The sequence below is a fragment of the Tamandua tetradactyla genome, chromosome 4, assembly GCF_023851605.1.
Source record: "Tamandua tetradactyla isolate mTamTet1 chromosome 4, mTamTet1.pri, whole genome shotgun sequence".
NCBI classification, from domain to species: Eukaryota; Metazoa; Chordata; class Mammalia; order Pilosa; family Myrmecophagidae; genus Tamandua; species Tamandua tetradactyla.
The window spans coordinates 46925443-46948223 of NC_135330.1; positions in this window are offsets into that span (position 1 = coordinate 46925443).

Genomic DNA, 22781 nt, shown 5'->3' on the forward strand with positions numbered 1-22781 from the left:
TCCTGAGTTGTAACTGTTATTTCTTAATTCTGAGATACTGAGGTATTTGTTTATAACCTGGTCATTTCCAGAAACTTTGTGTATTTATGTGACACCTGAGACTCAGGATTAGAGCTCCAAAGCTATGAAAGTCAGCAGTATCCCATATAGGAATTATTTAAAAAGTTGAAAAAGGGATCTGACTTTGAGTGGAGATATGAATGAAGGTGATATGGATAGGACTTAGGTAAATCAGAATGCATTTATTCTGTAGATAGAGGCTGATATTGTTCACATTTTAAAACTTCAACTTCTATGTGAGAGCAAAGGAAGAGGTGTTTATTTGGTGCAAAATTTACTTTTGGGGTAGTATATTTCCTAATTTAACTTTTATGGTCAGTTTAGTTCAACACCATAAGTACATGGAATCTTGAATAGAGCATGAGACTTTGTTGGTTTGTTCAGGTTAGTATGATGCCCTGATATCTCCCAGAGTAATTAGAGCAGTGAATAAAGAAGTATTTGCAAATTCTCCTTGGGGTACTGGGGAGGAAGGAGAAAATATTCAACAACATCATTTGGAGAATTTCTTACATTCTCACAAGCAGTGGAGACAACCAAATCAATAGGCTGAGCCCATGTTCTTGGGGTTCACACCAATGAAATTTATTCCTGCAAGGATAGACTAAACCTACTTAAAATTAAGCATAAGAGTCACCCCAGAGAACTTCTTTTGTTGCTCAGATGTGGCCTTTCTCTCTAAGCCAATGTGGCAAGTGAACTCAGTGCCCTACCTCCCCATGTGGGACATGACTCCCAGAGTGTAAATTTCCTGGCAATGTGGGCCAGAAATCCCAGGATAATATAAGACTTGGCATCAAGGGATTGAGAAAACCCTCTCAACCAAAAGCTGGAAGAGGGAAATGAGAAAAGAAGAAGTGTCAGTGGCTGAGAGATTTCAAACAGAATTGAAAGGTTATCCTGGAATTTATTTTTATGACTTATATAGATATCCCTTTTTAATTTATGGTGTATTGGAGTGGCTATAAGGAAGTACCTGAAACTGTAGAACTGTGTTCCAGTAACCTGCATACTTGTAGATGACTATATAATGTTAAAGCTTTTCCAATGTGACTGTGTGACTGTTAAAACCCTGTGTCTGCTGCTCCTTCTATTGAGGGTATGGACAGATGAGTAAATATGGATAAAAAATAAACAAATAATAGGGGAAACAAGAGTTAAGATAAATTGGGTAACACTAGTGGTCAATGAGAGTGGGCTTAAAGTGTAAGGGATATAAGAGATTTTTCTCTTTTCCTTTTTCTTTTTCTTTCTGGAGTGATGCAAATGTTCTAAAAAAATGATCATGGTGATAAATACACAGCTATGTGATGATATTATGAGCAACTGATTATACAACATATGTGGAATGTTTGTATGTTAAGTGTGTTTATATTTTTGTATGTTAAGATTTATCAATAAAAATATTTTTAAAAAGTCACCATATCGAGATACTTATATGCCACAAAGACAACAGAAGATCGCTAACCATATGAAGATGCACACAGATATTGCCCAGTCTAATGATAAAATTAAAACACCAGAGGAGACACAGACTTTGTAGCAACTAATCAAAAGTATTCATATAGCTCTGTCAAATAAAATCAGTAGGATAGCTAATGACATATAGGAGATCAAGAAGACACTAGAAGAATATAAGGAGGAATTTGAAAAAATGAATTGAAAAATAGCAGATATCATAGAGATTAAAGACTCCATTGACCAAGTAAAAAATGTACTACAGATACACAACAACAGATTTGAAGAGACTGAAGAAAGAAAAGTGCACTGGAGGACAGAACAACTGATTTCACACACACAAAAGAGCAAATGACAAAAAGATGGAAAGATTTAAATTGGATCTCAGGGAAATAATGGACAAAACAAAACACACAAATATAAGAATAATTGGAGTCCCAGAAGGAGAAAAAAAGAGTAAAGGGCTAGGAGGATATAATGGGGGAAAACTTCCCAACTTTTAAAAAAGACATGAATATGCAAATCAATGAAGCCCAATGAATCACTAAATCAAATAAATCCAAATAGGCCTACCACAAGACACATACTAATAAATCCCTCAAATGTTGAAGAGAAGCAGAAAATCTTGAAAGTGTAGAGAAAAATAATCTACAAAATACAAGGGAAACCACATAAGACTGAGTTCAGACTACTCAACTGGCATAATGGAGTTAAGAAGGCAGTGGTAAAATATATTCAAGATCCTGAAAGAGAAAGACTTCCAGCCAAGAATTCTGTACCCAGCCAAATGTCCTTAAACACTGATGGTGAGATTAAAACTTTCACAGACCAATAAAGGTTGAGTAGATATGTCAACAAGAGACTGGCCCTATAAGAAATGCTAAAGGGAATTCTGCTGGCTGAAGAAAGGACAGCAGAGGGAGGTCTGATGGTGGGCACAGAATTGAGGAGTAGCACTAAGGGTAAAAATGGTGAAAAAGGGAAAGAGGGAAAAGAATATATAGATCTTACAAAGGAAAAGATGGGGTATTCAAGAAATGCCTTTGCATTAGTAACTTCAAATGTTAACAGACTAAACTTACCAATTAAAGGACACAGATTGGCAGAATGGATAAAGAAATATAATCCACCTATATGCTACTTACAGGAGATTCATTTTAGACACAAAGATACAAATAGATTGAAAGTGAAAGGATGTAAAAAGATTTTCCATGTGAACTACAATCAAATGAAAGCAGAAGTAGCTATAGTAACATCGAACAAAATAGACTTTAAATGTAAAGACATCATAAGAGACAAAGAAGGACACTATATATTAATTGGGACAGACACTGGCAAAACTGAAGGGAGGATAGATGTTTCAACAATAATGGTAGAGGACTTCAATACACCACTCTCTTCTATAGATAGAACAACCAGCAGCAAGGAAATAGAGAAGTTAAACAACTTGATAAATGAATTAGACCTAACAGACACATGTAGGATATTGCACCCCAAGCCACCAGGATATACATTCTTCTCTAGTGCTCCTGGAAAATTCTCCAAGATAGATCACATGCTGGGCATAAAACGGATCTTTATATATTTAAAAACATTGAATAATTCACAGCCCTTTCTCTGGTTACGATAGAATGAAGTTGGAAATCAATAACCACCAAAAAAAATAAGAACTTTCACAAATATAAGAAGATTAACCAGCACACTCTTAGACAATGAGTGGATCAAAGAAGGAGTTGCTAGAGAAATCAGTAGCTATCTGGAAACAAATGAAAATGAGAAACATCATGTCAGAACTTAAGGAATGCAGCAAAGGCTGTGCTGAGAGGGAATTTTATTGCTTTAAGTCCCCATTTAAAAAAGAAGAAAGAGCAATAAAATAAGACAAAAATAAAAATAAAGCAAAAGGTAAAAAATAAATAAATAAAAACAAAAAGAAGAAGAAACAGCAGCAATTGGGGCCTTAGCTGCTTGGAAGAACTTGAGAAAGGATAGCAAACTAACCCCAAAGAAAATAGAAGAAGAGAAATAACAAAGATTAAAGCAGAGTTAAATGAATGGGAGAAGAAAAGAACAATGGAAAGAATCAATAAAATCCAAAGCTGGTTCTTTGAGAAAATCAATAAAATTGATGGGCGATTATCAAGGCTTACAAAGGCTTAAAAAGAGAGAGGGTGCAAATAAACAAAACCAGAAATGGAAGGAGGGCCACTATGAAGACCCTGAAGAAATAGGAAAAACAATAATAAGAATAATATGAACTATATGCCAAAAACTAGACAGCTTAGATGAAATAGACAAATTCCTGGAACACACAAAGAACATACATTAACTCAAGAAAATATAGAAGATTTCAGTAAACCAATCACTGGCAAAGAGATTCAGTCAGTCATCAAGAATCTTCCCACAAAGAAAATTTCAGGGACAGATGGCCTCTTGGGAGAATTTTATCAAACACTCCAGAAAGAACTAATACCAATTCTTCTCAGACTTTTCCAAAAATTGAGGATGAAGGAATACTATCTAATTCATTTTATGAAATGAACACCACTTTAATACTAAAACTGGGTAAAGATGCTACAAGAAAGGAAAACTACAGACCAATCTTCCTAATGAATATAGGCACAAAAATTCTCAACAAAATATTAGCAAATCAAATCCAACAGCACATTAAAAGAATTATACACCAGAACCAAGCGGGATTTATACCAGGAATACAAGGATGGTTCAATGCAAGAAAGTCAGTTAATGTGTACAGCACATTCAAAGATCGAAAAGGAAAATCATATGATCATCTCAATTGATACTGAAAAAACATTTGACAAAATTCAACATGTTTTGTAATAAAACACTTCAAAAGGTAGGAATCAAAACTAATTTCCTCAATATGATAAAGGGCATATATTAAAAAACCCATAGCCAGTAGCATACTCAATGGGAGAGACTGAAAGCTTTTCCCCTAAGACCAGGAATGTAACAAGGATGACCTCTATTATTCAACATTGTGCTAGAAGTTCTAGCTAGAGTAAACAGGCAGGACAAAGAAATAAAAGGCATCCAAATTGGAAAGGAAGAAGTGAAACTTTCACTATTTGCAGATGACATGATACTAGGAAGATCCTGAGAAATCTACAATATTGCTTGAGCTAATAAATTCAGCAAGATGGTAGGATATAAAATTAATGTGCAAAAATCAGTAACGTTTCTATATACAAGCAATGAGATAACTGAGGAGTCAGTTAAGGAAAATTTTCCATTGGAAATAGCAACTAGAAGAATCAAGTACTTAGGAATGAATTTGACTAGGAATGTAAAGAACTTGCACACAGAAAACTATATAACACTTCTAAAAGAAATCAAAGATCTGAATAGGTGGAAAGACATTCCCTGCTCATTGACAGGGAGGCCAAATGTAGTTAAGATATCAATTCTATCCAAATTAATCTGCAGGTTCGAAACATTCTCAATCAAGATTCCAACAGCCTACTTTGAATACTTGGAAAAGTTAATTATCAAGTTCATCTGGAAGGGAAAGAGACCCTGAATAGCTAAAAGCATTCTAAAAAAGAATGAAGTGAGAGGATTAACACTCCCTGACTTTATAACCTATTATAAAGCCACAGTGGACAAAACAGCATAGCACTTGCAGAAATATAGAAGCATTGACCAATGGAATCAAATTGAGGGTGAAGAAATAGACCAACAAATTTATGGTCAAATAATTTTTGACAAGGCCTCCATATCCTCTGAACTGGGGCAAAATAGTCTTTACAATAAGTGGAAATGGAAGCGCTGGATATCAATAGCCAAAAGAATGAAACAGGACTCCTATCTTATACCGTATACAAAAAATTAATGCAAAGTGGATCAAACACCTAAATATACACACTAGCACCAAAAAGCTTCTAGAATAAAATGTAGGGAAACATCTTCAATTCCTAGTAGTAGGAGGTAGCTTCTTAAACTTTACACTCAAAGCACAACCAACAAAAGAAAAAAATAGATAAATGGGAACTCCTAAAAATCAAATGCTTCTACACCTCAAAAGACTTTGCCAAAAGGTAAAGAGGCAGCCAACTCAATGGGAGAAAATACTTGGAAATCTCATATTGGACAAAGTTTTGACATCCTGTATACACAAACAAATCATACAACTCAAAAACAAAAGAACAAACAACCTAATTATAAAATGGGTTAAAAATATAAATAGGCATTTTTCTAAAGAGTAAATACAGATGTCTCAGAGCAGATAAAGAGATGTTCATTTTCATTGTCTATGAGGGGAATACAGATCAAGACAACAATGAGATACCACCTCACACCTATTAGAATGGCTGCTTTTGAACAAACAGGAAACTACAAATATTGTAGAGAATGTGGAGAAATTGAGACACTTATGCATTGCTGGTGGGACTGTATAATGGAACAGCTACTGTGGGAGACCTTCTGATAGTTCCTTAGTAAACTAAATATTGAGTTGCCTTATAAATCTGTGTTCTGCTTTGCAAGGTGATGAAATGTGATATACCAGAAACAGAACAGCTTTTAAAAGGAATTTATTAAGTTGCAATTAATAAGTTCTAAGGCTGTGAAAATATTCCAATTAAAGCAAATCTATAAATATGTCCCAATTAAGCATCTAGGAAGGATAACTTGGTCCAAGAAGGCCAATGACATTTAGGATTTTTCCTCAATTGGAAAGGCCCATGATGAAAATGGTGACATCTGCTAGCTTTCTCTCCAAGCTTCTTGCTTCATGAAGCTCCCTCAGGGCATTTTCCCTTCTTTATCCCCAAACATCTGTGGCTGCATCAACTTTCATGGTTCTCATGACTGTTACTCTAAAGGTTTTTGCAAAACAGTTCCCTCTTAGCGGGTTCCAGTAAACAAAACAACTCCAATTGGTGGAGACACACCTCTATTGAAATCATATAATCAAAAGTTACCACCCACAATTGGGTGAGTCACTTCTCTATGGAGATAATCTAATCAGGTTTCCAACCTAGAGTACTGAATAGGAATTAAAAGAAAGAACTGACTCCACAAGATGGATCAGGATTAAAACATGGCTTTTCTAGAGTACATAATCCTATCACATCAGCACACCAGACAGTATCACTACTTGGCATATACCCAGAAGAGCTGAAAGCAATGACACAAACAGACCTTTGCACACTGATGTTCATAGCAGCATTATTCAAAGTTGCCAAAAGATGGAAACAATCCAAATGCCCATCAACAGAAGTGTAGATTAACAAGACGTGGTAAATACATAGGATGGAATTATGCAGCAATAAGATAAAAGGATGTCCTGAAGCATGTAGCAAGGTGGGTGAACCTCAAGGACATAATGCTGAGTGAAATAAGCCAGATACAGAAGAATAGATATGGTATGATTCTGTTTTTATGACCATTGTAAAGGTAAAATCAAAGGTTAATAATACAGAAATATAGGGGATCTAGAGATACATGGGAGCCTGTGATAGGTAAACATTTGGTGAATGGGATTGAACTTAATTGTAAGGGAATAGAGAGAAGTGAAGGTTGTTCACCACTGGGTCTGTAAGTAGTATTACATATTGAAGAGGAGCATGATTGAAAGAGATTGTATAGACGTATATGTCCCAGCAATTGACACTACAAATATAAATATGTTCTTGCATGAACCACTGCAAAGGTTGGAATCTTGCACAAAGAGTGTGTAATTTCAGGGTATATGAGACAAACTGCTATTATATGCTATGTTTAACAGGAAAACATCAACAGTACTGCAGCAATACCAGGGGTAAATAATTAGGGGGAAGGACAAGAGTTAAGAAAAGGTTTGTATTTCCTATTCGGCAAGGGTGTGTTTATAAGCTAACTTTCACTTGGGAACAATGAAATTAACTAAAATTGACCATGCTGATGGACTGTTGACTTTGGACATTATACATGAGGCCCAGAAGTTGGAGGAGGCTGAAAGATGCGCTCATTGTAAAGTAGATTGGTAAATGATGGTGTACACATATGACCACACATTGTACTGCTGCAAAAAGGAGTGAAGTTCTGGGACACACAAAAATGTGAATGAACCTATGGGACATTTGGTGAGGCAAAATAAACCAGAAACAAAAGAGCAAATATTGTATTATCTCAATTAGAAAATGCTTATAAGAAAACTAAGGACTAAATTTTAAGATCTTACAGCAGTCACATTTAGTCCAGAGTGTTAATTGTTATTTCTGGATTTTGAGAGCCTGTTTTATTTGTATAACCTGGTTGTCATAGATAGTAACAAAGCTGACCAGGTCAGGATTAAGGTAATTCAGAATATAGGGGTAAGGATGACATTGTCTGTATTTTAGAACTTCATGTGTTCTTTGAAACCAGAGGAAGAAAGTTTTATTATGTCCAGAACCTAAATTTTCTCTAGCACACAATCTAGCTCAACCTGTCTGCATAGATCATTTAAATGCTTTAAACACAGGGAGCCCAGAAAAATCACGAGAGCGTTTAATCCTGTATATACCTTAATATAATGCCTGGATACATCCCAGAGTATAGTAAGCAGATAATAAGAAACTATTGGCAAAATCCCATGAGGGATGGGGGAAAAATATGGAACTTCTAAACGTTGTCAGTGAGGAAACACTGGATACTGTGCCAAACATTAGGGATGTCCAAGTCAATAGGCCAAGTCCTTGATCTTTAGGCTTGCTCTTGTGAATCTTATGCATATAGTGGAAAATCTTAGCCTGCATATAGGTATGCCTTATAGTCATGTCCAGAGAACCTATCTTGTTGCTCAGATGTGGCCTCTTTCTCTCTAAGCCCAACTCTGCAAGTGTAATCATAGGCCTCCTCACTAAATGGGATTGTCTCCCTGATAGCATGGAAGATGGCTCCCAGGGATAAACTTGGCCTTGGCATCATGGTATCAACAATGCCATCCTGGCCAAAAAGGGGAGAAAAGTATAACAAATAGGGTGTCAGTGGCTGAGGGAGTCCAAATAGAATCAAGAGACTACTCTGGAGGTCACTTTTATGCAAGCTTCAGTTAGACATTGCTACCTATCATATCTTGCCAAATCCCAACCAAACCTTTCTTGTGAATCCTAAAAAAAAAATCTAAGGAATCATATAAGATTCTAGAAAGGTTCCCTGCTCTAGGCTAACTTTCAGAAACTCATAACCTCCAGATGGTTCCCTGGACCAGATATGCCCTGAAATGCAGAAGGACGGGCCTCTCCAGAACATCTAGTACCATCTCCCTATCCCATATTGTCAATAGCACCTTCCAATATGAAAAAGGAAGAATGAGCTTATAGCCCAAACACACCTAAATAGTGGGAGAAAGATCAAAGGCGATGGTAGAATTATACAGAGAAAGTATGGTTTAACAAATGAGTATGATTGATGAATCATTATGTTGATATTCCTTTTATTCCCCAGTATTTTAGAGCAGCTAGAAGTAAAAACCTAAAATTGTGGAATTGTAACACATACCAAACTTTGAAATCTGTTCTACAACTAATTGTTGTGAGGTACTTTGAAATGTATTGCTTTTTTGTAGATGTTATTTTTTTCAAAGAGAGAGAAGGAGGAGTATAACAGAGAAGATAAGACTTAAGTTGTATGACTACTGAATCATTATACTGATATTTCTTTTGGTCTCCACTCTCTTGGAGCAGCTGGAAGGAAAAATGAAAACTTGTGGAACTGTAAACCATACCAAACTTTAAGCTCTGTTTTATAACTACTTGTTTTAACATACTTGGAAATTTATTGCTTTTTTTGTATATATATTTCATAATTTTAAAAATGTTAAAAAAAGTGACATGGCCTGTGTGAAGTGAGAAAAATAAATTCAGGATCTCAATCTTTCCTTTATTTACATTTAAGTAATCTTTTCTTTCTTAATTCTAGCTGTTTCCAATTTCAGAGTAGTTAATAACTCCAAAATCCAAAAATTTCCATGGTGCAGTGTGAAAATTGGCCACTATCTTCTAAATACTGTAATATGAGAAAGAACATGGACATGGGAGATAGACTACTTGGATTTTAATTTTATTGATGACAGTTTCTGTTCTTTATTGTCTTGTATTACATTGACAGTCTTGAAGAATATTTATGACCTGTCTTGTAGAATGTCCTCAAATTCAGTTCACTTGACATTTTTCTCATAACTACACATGGCTTATTATTCTGTGAAAGAATACAGAGTTGAAGCACCTTGTGGTTGGTCACATCATCTAAAAGACGAAGGTGATGATGTTGACCTTCATCATTTGGTTTACCAGGTTTCCTCAGGGTAAAGCTGCTATTATTCCCATCCCCACACTACTCTTTGGAATGGAGTGAGTAAGTCCAGTGCATCTTAAGGAAGAAGAGTACAGGCAGTAGACTCCACATTTTCATGGGAGAGCATCTGCATATATGGTATAGAATTCTTCTGTAAGGGAAATTTGTCTCTTCTAAAACCATTTTTGTTACTAGTTCTATACAGTATCCCAAATAACTAGAGCAGTGTTGATTAAGATACAGATTTGAATACAAAGCCCTAGACCCTGGATTCTCAATTCTTACTATTGTGAGTCCCATTTCTTTCGATGTTCAAAATCCTAAGGATAAATTTGAGAAATTCCTCTTGCACATGACAGATACTTGTTATCTGCAAAAGTATATAAGCGAATGTAATTTATCTTTCAAGAAAAAAATTGCTGCCAGCATTATATTTGCAATGATAATTCTTTCTGCTTTTGAGGAAGGAGGGTATGATTTTATTTAGACTTCCTTTTCATTTTCTGTTGGCTAAATCGTACTCAAAGAATAATATTTAAATTTTCTTTTCCCTTTAAATAAGCCCATGTGCCCAGGTATATTAAAGTTAAGTTGACATTTATAGATGTATATAAATGTAAAGGTTAATTGCACTTTTGTGTTTCTTACTTTTTTGGAGTTGTTTCTACTCGTCTTGGAGCCTAAAATCTCAAACTATATCATTTAAAAATAAATTTAGATTTAGTGCATGATTTTTCTACATCTTATGCAGCAATATGCTGGAGAAATAAACACTACCTCTAGTAAGCCCTCAATGCATGCTCATTAGTAATCAGTTAGGAATTGTAGAATAGAAAAAGAATAAAAATCAAAAATAAAAGTAGTTCTAATCACACTGCTCACTCATTATTGCATATATTTGTGTGTGTGTATGCATTTATATGTATAATGTGTATATAATTACACTCATATAGATACCTAAATTTGGAGTTACATATCAATATATCATAAATGTTCTTGTATTGCCATATATGTTTCTATAAAGGAGTGAGCTTCCAAAATATTAAGTGAAATAAAAATTACTTTTTAAACTATTAAAAAGAAAAAATGCAAAAATACAAAATAACCCATTTTTACTCCAAGTCCTGGTCTAAGGTCTTTACTAATGAAAAATCCTTAAATCTTTAAAAAGAATGGAGAGATACTACAGTGAAGGAAAACATCAATTACTTGTCAGAGTGAGGTAAATATAATCAGAAAATACATCACACACATAACCAATGTAAAGGAAAACTAAACAAATCCAACTAAACAATGCATGAATCAAAAGATAGGCTTTAGCAAGCTACTTTGAACAGAAATATTCAGATTGGTAAATGATAGTGTACTTGGTGATTCTAAATTAAACACTCAAGAAGGATTCTTAATGCAAATATATATATATATACTTCAAGGAAAAAGTTAATGTCTTGAAGTAAGAAAACAAACTTAGTGGGGATAAGATCAGAGTGAAGGGAGAAATAAAAATCTTCAAATATTTTATTTGGGATACAAGAAGATAAAACATATCACGGTGTTTTAGTTTGCTAGGCTGCTCAAGCAGATACTATGGAATGGGTCAGTTAAGCTATACAAAATTATTCTCTCACAACTTTGATAAAGGAAAGTCCAAAGCAAGATGTCTTCAAGGCAAGACTGCCTTCCAAAGGCTCATATTCTGGCTGCTGCTGATCCTTGGTCTTTGGCTTTTCTATCCCATGGCAGTGTACGTGGCAGGCTCCCCTGGTCCCTCTGCTCTTTTCTGAGTTCCATTGATTTCAGCTTCTTGCTTCCATAACTTCCTTTATCTGTGTGAATTTTACTCTGCTTGTAAAGATCTCCAGTAATAAGACTAAGATGAAGGTGACCCAAATATTCAAACTGAAGTAACATCTCCAAAATTCCAATTTACTGTGCGTTCAAACCCAAAGGATGGATTAGATTTCAGAACATATCTTTCTGGAGTTCATACAGCTTCAATCCACCACACATGGTAAGACAGCATCTGGCTTTCACTTTTTCATAAAAAAAATGCATGGTTGATTATGAACACACACACAAAAAAACGAATTTAATATGGAATGCAGGGGAGAAATAAAATTGAACTCCCAAATTAATAAAGGTAAAAGTACAAATAAATAGCAACCTGATAAAACAAATTAAAAATTTATTAAAATTCAGCAGGGTAAAAAAATAAATGAAGAAAGAAAGAAAAGGAAAAAAAAGTAAAACAAACAAAAAACTAAACAAAACAAAGCAAAAAAAACAAAAACAAACAAACAATAATTCAGTAGGCTAAACCATAAAAATAAAAGAATTAAAAAAAACATAAAAGAATAAAAAATATTTACTGACATTAAAAGTGAAGTTGAATAATAATAAAATTATTATTATTAAATAATTTTATTTAATAAAATTAAATAAAATTTTAATTTTATTAAATAAATAAAATTTGGTTAATATAATAAAATATTATTATATTAAATAATATAATATTTGGTTAAATAATAAAATTAAACTTATAGTAAAAATATTTGAAGCACTTATTTTAAAGTATTCAGATAGCTATAGAAAAGACACATATAAGAAAAATTCAAAAATATTATTGACAAATTCCCCACTTTAAGAGAAATCTGGTTTTGTTTTGCTTTTGTTTTGTTTGCATGGGAAGGCACTGGGAATTAAACCTGGGTCACTGGCATGGCAGGTGAGAATTCTGCCACTTAGCCACATCACACCACCCAAAATATAGATACTTATATTCTTAAAATTAGGACTAAACTTTCCCTCATATTATCATATATAATCATGTTCCTGGCCAAAAATAAAACCTAAACAATAATTTTTAAATTTAGAGATTTAAAAAAATCTTATTTTCTTATTTTAGTTCCATAAATATTGGGCAAATGTAAAATGTTTATTAATATATTTATTGATATATATTATATATTCACATACCATGTAATCATCCAAAGTCTACAATCTATGGTTCACAATATTGCAATATAGCTATGCATTTATCATCACAACAGACTTTTTTTTCTTTTTGGGGAAAAATAACATATATACAAAAAAGGAATTAACTTCAAGGATATCACAACAATTAGTTGTAGAACACATTTCAGAGTTTAGTATCAGTTACATTTACACAATTTTAGGTTTTTACTTCTAGCTGCTATAAAATCCTGGAGAATAAAATAAATATCAATATAATGATTCAGCAATCATATTCATTTGCTAAATCCTACATTCTCTGTATAACTCCACCCTCATCTTTGATTTTCCTCCCACTCTATAAGGGTATTTGGGTGATGCACATTCTAACGTCTTCATTTTTGAAGGTGCTGTTGATAATATGGGTTAGAGGGATGGAACTGCCTCTGTATTTCAGGACTTATCTGGTCCAGGGACCTATCTGGAAATTATAGATTTCTGGAAAGTTATCCTAGCACGTGGAACCTTTACGGAATCTTACATAATGTCCTAGGTGTTCTTTAGGATTGACAAGAATGGTTTTGGTTGGGGTTCAGCAAGCTATGCCAGGCAGCAATGTTTAATTGGAGCTTGGATAGGATTGACCTCCAGAGTAGCCTGTCACCTCTACTTGAACTCTCTCAGCCACTGATACCTTACTTTTCCCACTTTCCTCCCCCTTTTAGTCAGGATGGCATTGTTGATACCACAGTGCCAAGGCCAGGTTCATCTCTGGGAGTCATCTTCCATACCACCAGGGAGACTTTCACTCCTGGATGTCATGTTCCACATAGAGAGGAGGGTAATGATTACACTTCCAGAGTTGGGCTTAGAGAGAAAGAAGCCACATCTGAGCAACAAAACAGATCCTCCAGAAATAATTCTTAGGCATAACTATAGGAAGTCTAAGCTTCTCTGCTGTGTACATAATCTTCACAAAAGCAAATGTGAAGATCAAGGGATTGGCCTATTGATTTGGGTGTCCCTAATGTTTTACACAGTATCAGGGTTTTCCCTGGTGGTAGGTTTAATAGGTCCATGTTGCTTCTCTCATCCCTCATGGGACTTTGCCAATATTTTTCAATTATCTGCTTCATATACTCTGTGATGTATTCAGGCATTACATTAAGTTATACAGGATTAAAAGCTCTCATGATTATTCTGGGCTCCCTGTGTTTGGATCACTTTAATGATCTAATCAGATAGGTGGAGTTAGATTATGTGCTACAGGAAATTTATGTTCTGGACAAAAGAAGACTTTCCTCCTTTGTTTTCAAAGAGTAGGTGAAGTTCCAAAATGCAGACAATGCCTTCCTTACCACGGTATTCTGAATTATCTTAATCCTGACCTGATTGGTATTGTTCTTATGTCTAAATACCAGGATATACATATATAAAATTGCTTCTCAAAATGCAAAAAATAACAGTTACCACTCCAGACTAAATATGACTGTTATAAGAGTTTAAATTCTAGTTTCCTGTTTTTTTGTAAAAAGTTTTTAAATGAGACCATACTATATTTGCTCTTTTGTTTCTGGCTTATTTTTCATTATGAAATGCCACGCAGGTTCATTCAAAACATTGCGTGTCTCACAACTTTCTTCCTTTTGGTAACAGCACAATATTTGATCCTATGTATACACCAGCATTTGCCAATCTACTTCTCAGTCACTGCATCATTCAGAAAGCTCCACTCAGGGAGCATCATGTATAATTTCCAAAGGCAACAGTCCATCAACACCCTCAATTTTAGATAATTTCATTGTTCCCAATAGAAGGATAACCAGTAAACACACCCTCACCAAACAGAAAATATAAACCTCCCCTTATATTTGTCCCATCCCCCTTTATTAACCCTGGTGTTGCTGTGGTATTATTGATGTTTTCATGTTAAACATAGACCATAGTGTGTAATAACAGTTCTCCCCCTATACTCCAAACTTATATGCTCTTGTACAAGATTCATACCTTTGCAGTTCTTCACATATGAACTTATGTGTAGCTGTAGTGTTAATCAGTAGGACATAAAGTCCCTTTCAATCACATTCACCTTCAGTATGGTAGAATCACTTATAGACCCACCAGTGAACTGCCTTCACATCTATCTATTCCCTTACATTTAAGTTCAACTACATTAACTAACCATTTACCCATCTCTAGCTTCCTTGTACCTCTAGGTCACCTATAATTTGTATTTTAAGCCTCTGATTTTACTTTTATCATGATCACAAAAGTGGAATCATACAGTATCTATCCTTTTGTGTCTGACTTATTTCATTCAGCTTTATATCCTCAAGGCTCATCCATCTTGTCATGTGCTTCAGGACATCATTTTATCTTACTGCTGCATAATATCCCATCATATTTATAAACCACATTTTGTTAATCCACATTTCTATTGATGGGCACTTTGGATTGTTTCCACCTTTTGGCAACTGTGAATAATGCTGCAATGAACATTAGTATGCTAATGTCTGTTTGTGTCACTGCTTTCAGTTCTTCTGGGTATACACTGAGTAGTGGTATTGCCAGGTCATAGGATTATTTGATATTTAGTTTTCTGAAGAACCACCAGACTAACTTTCATAACAGCTGTGCCATTATGCATTCCTATCAGCTGTGAATAAGTGCTCTGAATTCTCCTTATCCTCTCCAACACTTGTAATTTCCTGTCTGTTCAATAGCAGCCATTCTTATACGTATGATGTGGTATCTCATTGTAGTCTTGATCTGCATTTCCCTTATAGCTAATGAAAATGAGCATCTCTTCATATGCTTTTTGGCCATCGTATTTGCTCTTCAGAAAAATGCCTATTCATACCTTCAGGTCATTTTATAATTGGGTTATTCTTTTGTGGTTGAGTTGTATCATTTCTTTGTTTATACAGGATATCAAACTTTTATTTGATGTGTGATTTCCAAATATTTCCTCTCATTGAGTTGGCTGCATCTTCACCTTTTTTGAGTCTTTTGAGGTACAAAAAAGCATTTGAGTTTTAGGAGTTTGAACTTTTATATGTTTTCTTTTGTTGCTTGTGTTTTTGGATATAAAGTTTAGGAAACTACCTCATATTACTTGGTATTAAAAATGTTTCCCTACATTTTCTTCTAGGAGGTCTGTGGTACTGGTCCTTATATGTAGGTGTTTGATCCACTTTCAGTTAACATTTTTATAGGGTATAAGGTAAGGGGCCCTCTTTCATTCTTTTGGCTATTGATATCCAGTTCTCCCATACCCATTTATTGAAAAAAACTATTTTCTCCCAGTACAGTGGATTGGGGGGGTGGGGCTTGTCAAAGACCAGTTGACCATAGTTTCATGGTCTATTTCTGTACTTGATTTTTGTGTTCTTCTTTTTTTTGAGATGGGGTGCATGGTCCAGGAATCGAACCTGGATTTCCTGCATGGAAGGTGAGCATTGCTTTATTTTTTTAATATAGGAATTTTTGACAATAAATTTCCCTCTCAACCAAGACTTTGCTGCATCCCATAAGTTCTGATATGTTGTATTTTCATTTTCATTTGCTGCCAAGTAGCTACCAATTTCCCTGGCAATTTCATCTTTGACCCATTGGTTGTTTCAGATGTTATTTAATTGCCATATATTTGTGGAAGTTCTCATTTTGGGGGGGCTATTGATTTCCACCATAATCAGAGAAAGTGCTTTGAATAATTTTAATGTTTTCAAATTTACAAAGACCTGTTTTGTGTGCCAGCATGTGCTCTATCCTGGATAATGTTACATAAGCACTAGAGAAGATTGTATTTCCTAGTGTTTTGGGGTGTAATTACCTATATATGTCAGTTACGTAAAATTTATTTATCAAATTGTGTAAGTATTATATTTCCTTGTTGACCTTCTATTTGTTTGTTCTATTTATAAGGAGAGTGGTATATTGAAGTCTTCTTTTATTATTGTTGAAACATCTTTTATCCCTTCAGTTTTGCCCTTGTTTGTCTCATGTCCTTTGGAGCTCCTTGATTGGGAGCATAAACATTTGTATTTGTTCTTGATTAATAGTTCCTTTTATGAATATATAGCATCCTTCTATGTCTCTTATGATGTCTTTACATTTAAAAGTCTATTTTGTCTGTTATTTGTGTAGTTACTCTTGCTTTCTTTTGGCTACAGTTTGCATGGAACATATTTTTCTATCATTTCACTTTCAATCTATTTGTATCCTTATGTTTAAGATGAGCATCTTGTAATCAGCATACAGCTGGATTATATTTTTTAATCCATTCTGCCAATCCATATCTTTTAATTTGTAATTTAATCCATTAACATACAAAGATATTGCTGTAGAGGTATTTCTTGAATCCACTATCTTGTCTTTTGTATTTTATTTGTCAGATCTATATATCCTTCTCCCTCTTTATCTTTTAATCCTTAAAGTTACCCTTATTGTTCCTCTTTAATTCTGTGCCATCCCCCAGATCTCCCTCTCCTGTTTTTTTTTTTTTCTTTCAGTTGGCAGACTCCTTTTAGTATTTCTTGTAGGCCAGTCTCTTGTTGACAAATTCTCTCAGCATTTGTCTGTTAAAATTTTAATCTCTCCCTCAGTTTTGAATGCCATTTGGTACAGAATTCTTGGCTGGAAATCTTTTCTTACAGGATCTTAAATATATCACACAATTGTCTTCTCACTTCCATGGTGCCAGTTGAGTAGTGCAAAGTCAGTCTTACTTGGTTTACCTTGTATGTAGTAGATTGTTTATTTCTTGTTGCTTGCAGAATGTTCTGCTTCTCTTCAACATTTAACAGACTGATTAGTATGTATCTTGTGGTAGGCCTATTTGGATTTATTTGATTTATGGATTGTTGGGCTTCTTTGATTTTTGTATTTATGTGTTTTATAAGGGTTGGGAAATTTTCCCTCATTATATTCTCAACTAATCTTCCCAACCCTTTACTCTTCTCTTCTCCTTTTGGGAAACTGATGATTCTTACATTTGTGTGATTTGTTTTGTTCATCATTTCCCTGAGATCCAATTAAAATCTTTCCATCTATTTTGCCATTTGCTTTTTTTGCATGTTTGAAATCAGTTGTCCTGTCCTTTAGTTCGCTTACTCTGTCTTCTGTTTCTTCACATCTGCTGTTGTGTGTATCTAACATATTTTTTATTTGGTTTACAGCATCTTTAATCCTTGTGATATCTAGTATTTTTTATTTATTCTTTTAAATTCCTCTTTATTCTCTTCTAGTGTCTTCCTAATCATCTTTATGTCTTTAGCCATTCCACTGATTTTATTTAGTAGAGACATATGAACATTTTGGTTAGTTGTTTCAAAGTCTGTATCTTCTTTGATGTTTTAATTTGGTCATTAGGCTGGGCTACATGTGTCTGCACCTTTCATATGCTTAGTGATCTTCTGTTGCTTTCAAGGCATGTAAATATCTTGACAGAGTTACTTCAGAAGTTTATTTCCTTCAGTAGTCTAAAGCTTTGTGTTTATGTGATTGATGTGGATAGGAGGTATGGGGTGTGATGGGGCAGAGCGAGTCTGTGTGCCTATGCAGCAAAGGTGGGTTAGGCTGGGGCAGGAGTATGCATGTGTGCAGAGTGGGGGTTGCAGAAGGGTTGCTTGGGGCGAGATGGAAGTGGCAGGTGACAGGGTTCAGGTGCATGTGGTGTTTATGAGGGGGGGAGTCACAGGTTGTGGTGCAGGCATGAATATAGTGTGCTCAAGGAACATGGCTTAGCTCACTTCCTAGTCCCAGTCTCCCTGTCTGTGCATTTCTCAGGGCTCTGGGCCTCTGCTTGGAAATGGGCTCATTAGGCTGTTTGCACTAGCTGGATGATCTCAGGTTCTCTGTGTTTCAATTCTTCAGCTTTTGCAAGCAGGACCTCTGTATGTGGTGTAGAAGACTGTCCCAGGTCACTTACATCCTGGAATCACTGTCCCGTTTATTTTTCTGTCATTTCTCTAGCTGATCCTAGGAACAGAAGCATTTATACCTCTGACCTACCATTTTCTGGCCCACCTTTTCCACCATCTTCCCAGAACTGCCCTGGCTATATTTTAAATACAGAGATTTAAACATATTTTTAGACAACTCAGTTCAAAGAGAAACTGTAAAGAGAAAGAAACCAATAAACCAGAAAACATTTCCACATAGAACACCCAGAAAATAGTAAAAATTCTGTTGAGAGGAAATTTTATGGCCCTAAATAGCTATCAAATTAAAAAAAAACAGAAAAACCAAAAATAGAGGAACATATAACCATGAGGAACAGAGGACTCAATAAGTGAAAAGAAAATAGAAAGTAAAGACTAATATGGCTAAAATCCAAAATTAATGAAATAGAAAATAAGAGGCAGAAACTATAAACATTCTCAAGCCTGGTAATTTGATAGAATTATAAAAGAACTCCTCTTTTATAAAAAAAGATAGGGAAAAAAGACAAAATAGCAATAATGAAAGAGTCACAGTAACTGTTTAGAAGAATTATAAGTTTAGAATAATATTCTTCATATAATTCTTTAGAAAAAAGTTTATAAATCTAGAGTAAATCAATGATTTCTACCAAAATGCACATTATCAAAACTGAAGAAAGAAAGGCAGAAAATGTAACCTGTCCCATTACTACTGAGCAGATCAAATAATTAAATATACATTTAACAAGAATTGTTTGAAACTCTATGAAAAATGATATAAAATCTTGCTAGACGGTAGAGACCAAGATCCTAATCTGGGAGAGCACAATATATAAAGATGCTGATATTTTTGAAGTCATGATTTTTTTTAAAATTTCAATTAGATATGAATAAGAAGATTTTCAGAGTTATAAATATTCAAAAATAGTACATTGAAAAATGAAAAAAGAAATACACCTAGGGAGTAAATTTCATTTTCCATATATAAGAATATACTCTACCACCAATATCAGTAAATAAATATCAAAGAATGGTAGACCAATGCCTGAAATCAAAAGAAAAAATAAATGAATCCATTATTTAGAGTAAAGGAGAGCTATGTTTCTTTGAGAAGATAAATCTGCTCATTTTATATAGGATATTTGAGAAGCATCAGATTCAGGGATTGGCAGACATACAGAGGTGTAAATGGATTGCCCTAATCTGTAGAAGAGTGGTTATTCCAGTGAGATTGTTATCTATTAATTGGCACTCAAGATTGTGTTTTTTGAAATAAGTCTGTACCTGATTGGCCAGATTTCAGAAGTGAGAGGCTGATATTGAATAGTTGCTTGCAAAACTGGTTTACTGAAATAAGTTGATCAGCTGAGCAGATTTGAAAATGGCTCTGGTGGCTACTTATTGCTATGGTTACAGACAATGAGTCCTTTTCAAAGTGAGCAGATCCTTTTAGTCCTCTTTAGTTAATGCTGTAGAGAGAATTTCACTATTATTGTTCATTTTCTTTGAAGAGGAGGTTTAATTTGTGGAGATCTGTTTTTCAATTTTCATATTGATCAGCATGATGTTATCATACTTTCATCTTTGAATCATACTGTAAATCATCTGGTACTGAGCATTTATGTTTTTGAATAATAAACTTCAACAATATTAGCAAAACTTACAAAATTATAAAATAGCTCTAGAACACATTTTGAAACAATGCTACATGATTTCTAAATTATGAATAACAGCACAAACCCCAATGACTTCCTGAGTGTATCTTCTATAGTTTTATGTATTTATCTATTTTGACTTAGATACAGATTATTACATCTGACTTGTGGTGTTAATCCAGGCACAGCATGAATTGTTAACAATAGTGCAATTTTTTTCCCAGGTTATCCAAATGAAAATCTAAAACTATTTTATTTTTTATAGCTAGTTATGTTAAGAAAACTTAATTTTCTTTTTTCTTTCTTTCCTTCTCTCCCTCCCTCAATTCAGTGCTGGTCTATACTACTTACTGTGTGACCCAATGTGAAGGAAGACATTGTTGATAAGCAGCTGAAGTTGCCTAATTTAAATCTCCTCAGGAGATTTCTGCAGAAAAGTGTTGTACTCATTGTAAGAGAATGTTTTGGAGATTCATACGCTTGGAATACCCTAACAACAGCCTCACGGGGCAATTACTCTTGTTACTTACTGCTTTAGCACTGAAAAGCCTGATTCCCACAGTGAAAAATTCCAAAGAGATGTACAAGAGATTAATCAACCTTGGTAGAGCTATAGGTATACTATCATTGTAAATGGCTTGCCTTAAGAGTAAAGATATTTTTTCATGTACGTATAGAAAAGTATCATCTTGGATGAAGTTAGTGTATTAGTATATCCTAATATTACTTTTTTAGGTTGGCTGATTATTGAATTAGGTTGGTGATTATCAAGGATGATTAAAACGTACACTTAGCCAAGTGATCACAATTCCTAGAGGAACACAATCAGCTAAATCAAAGGGAAGGATATGAATAAACAAAAGTATGTAAAGGAAAGTAAAATATAAAGGATAATATTGTTTTAATAGTATGCTATGCTATAAAAATTTCTCCATCAGGGTTTCATATTGTGACCAATTTGCACCTATATGATGTGTTATTTCATGAAGGAGTTTGCCAAATGTCCATATGAAGTTTTATATAGGGCTGACAAATGGATATTCTGATTTTCCTAGTTCTTAGCCTCATGGATTGTAAAACCTGACAATTCCTAATGGTCTCTTAAGAATTCGACAGGACCAATTTTGTGTCTCTATGATGGAATTCTTGAATTTGATATTTTCTATTTGCTATTATCATTGTTATTGTTTTCTTTAATATAAGCACCTTGTACAAAGAGTTCAGTTAAGAGCAGCCTAGTTAGCATATAATATGTTAAAGTATATTTATAGTCATTCTACTTTTATAATTCTGTATATTAGCATCTGCACTTTTACTGTGGAAATCACTTTTATATGAACCTTAAGTATTTTGGATTGCATAAACATGAAACAGTTAACATTTGTTGTTTTTATTTAAAACCAATCAATTTTTGCTTTTATAGCATTTGGAAAGGAAATTATTTTAAAGGTGTTCTACAATTTTACCCTTTAATATTTTTATTCAGGAATTTGATATTCTTTTGTGAGAGTCTAGTTCTGCCATTTGAACAATTTTGTATCTGTTTAGGAATTTAATTCAAGACAATTTAATTTAATTCTTCTGAAGGAAGGACACTAAGCATCAGTTACTGAGTAAAGAGAAAAGATTAAACAGGAAATGCTTAGTTTATGACCACAATTAAAATTTTATGTTTATAGAAAAATAAATATTTGTTATAATTTAATAAAAATCATTATTGAGTCTTATGCACACATGTCCAATTAATCTGCCTATACATTTGTCCTATAGAATTTTTGCTTATAAATTTTTGAGATCATAAGTACTTATTTGACAATTTGAGTTATATGTACTTCAGCTAATCTATTTTTCCCCTGAGAAAGAATAAGCCAGGTAATAAGAATAAGCTAGATAAACTATAATTTGATTATATAGAGGAGTCTCAATTCATTTTGTCTGGAAGTAGACCTTTTTATTAAAATTGAGATGCTGTATCACAGAGACCAAACTCTTTTCCTGAAAATGATACAAAATACTAGTTATAAATTGAGTGAATAGAATTGAAGAAATTTTCACTACTAGAGTATCTCTGTTTAATTAATGTAAATAAACTTTATTTCTTTGTAATCCTTTTTTTTTATGGTTTAAAAAGTTAGCTTGGAATTGTTTTATAAGTTAGGTGATGGAGTGTCTACTAAATCAATGGAGCTTTCAAGAACATTCTGCACCCCAGAAGGAAAGAACCATCACACAGATTTGTTAATCTTGCTCACAGAGTGAGTGTTGACTGTAGTTGGCCTTAAGAGGGAGCACTTTGGGAAAGAATAGAATCAGAAAAACAAGAGGACACTGTGAGGAATAGCAGGAAAACCTGCCAGAAAAGGGGAGAAAGTGAATAAGTAGGAAAAACAGGGAAATTTACACAGGAGGAAGGAGCTGAGAAAGTCACGGCATTACACAAACAGCTTCAAGAGTA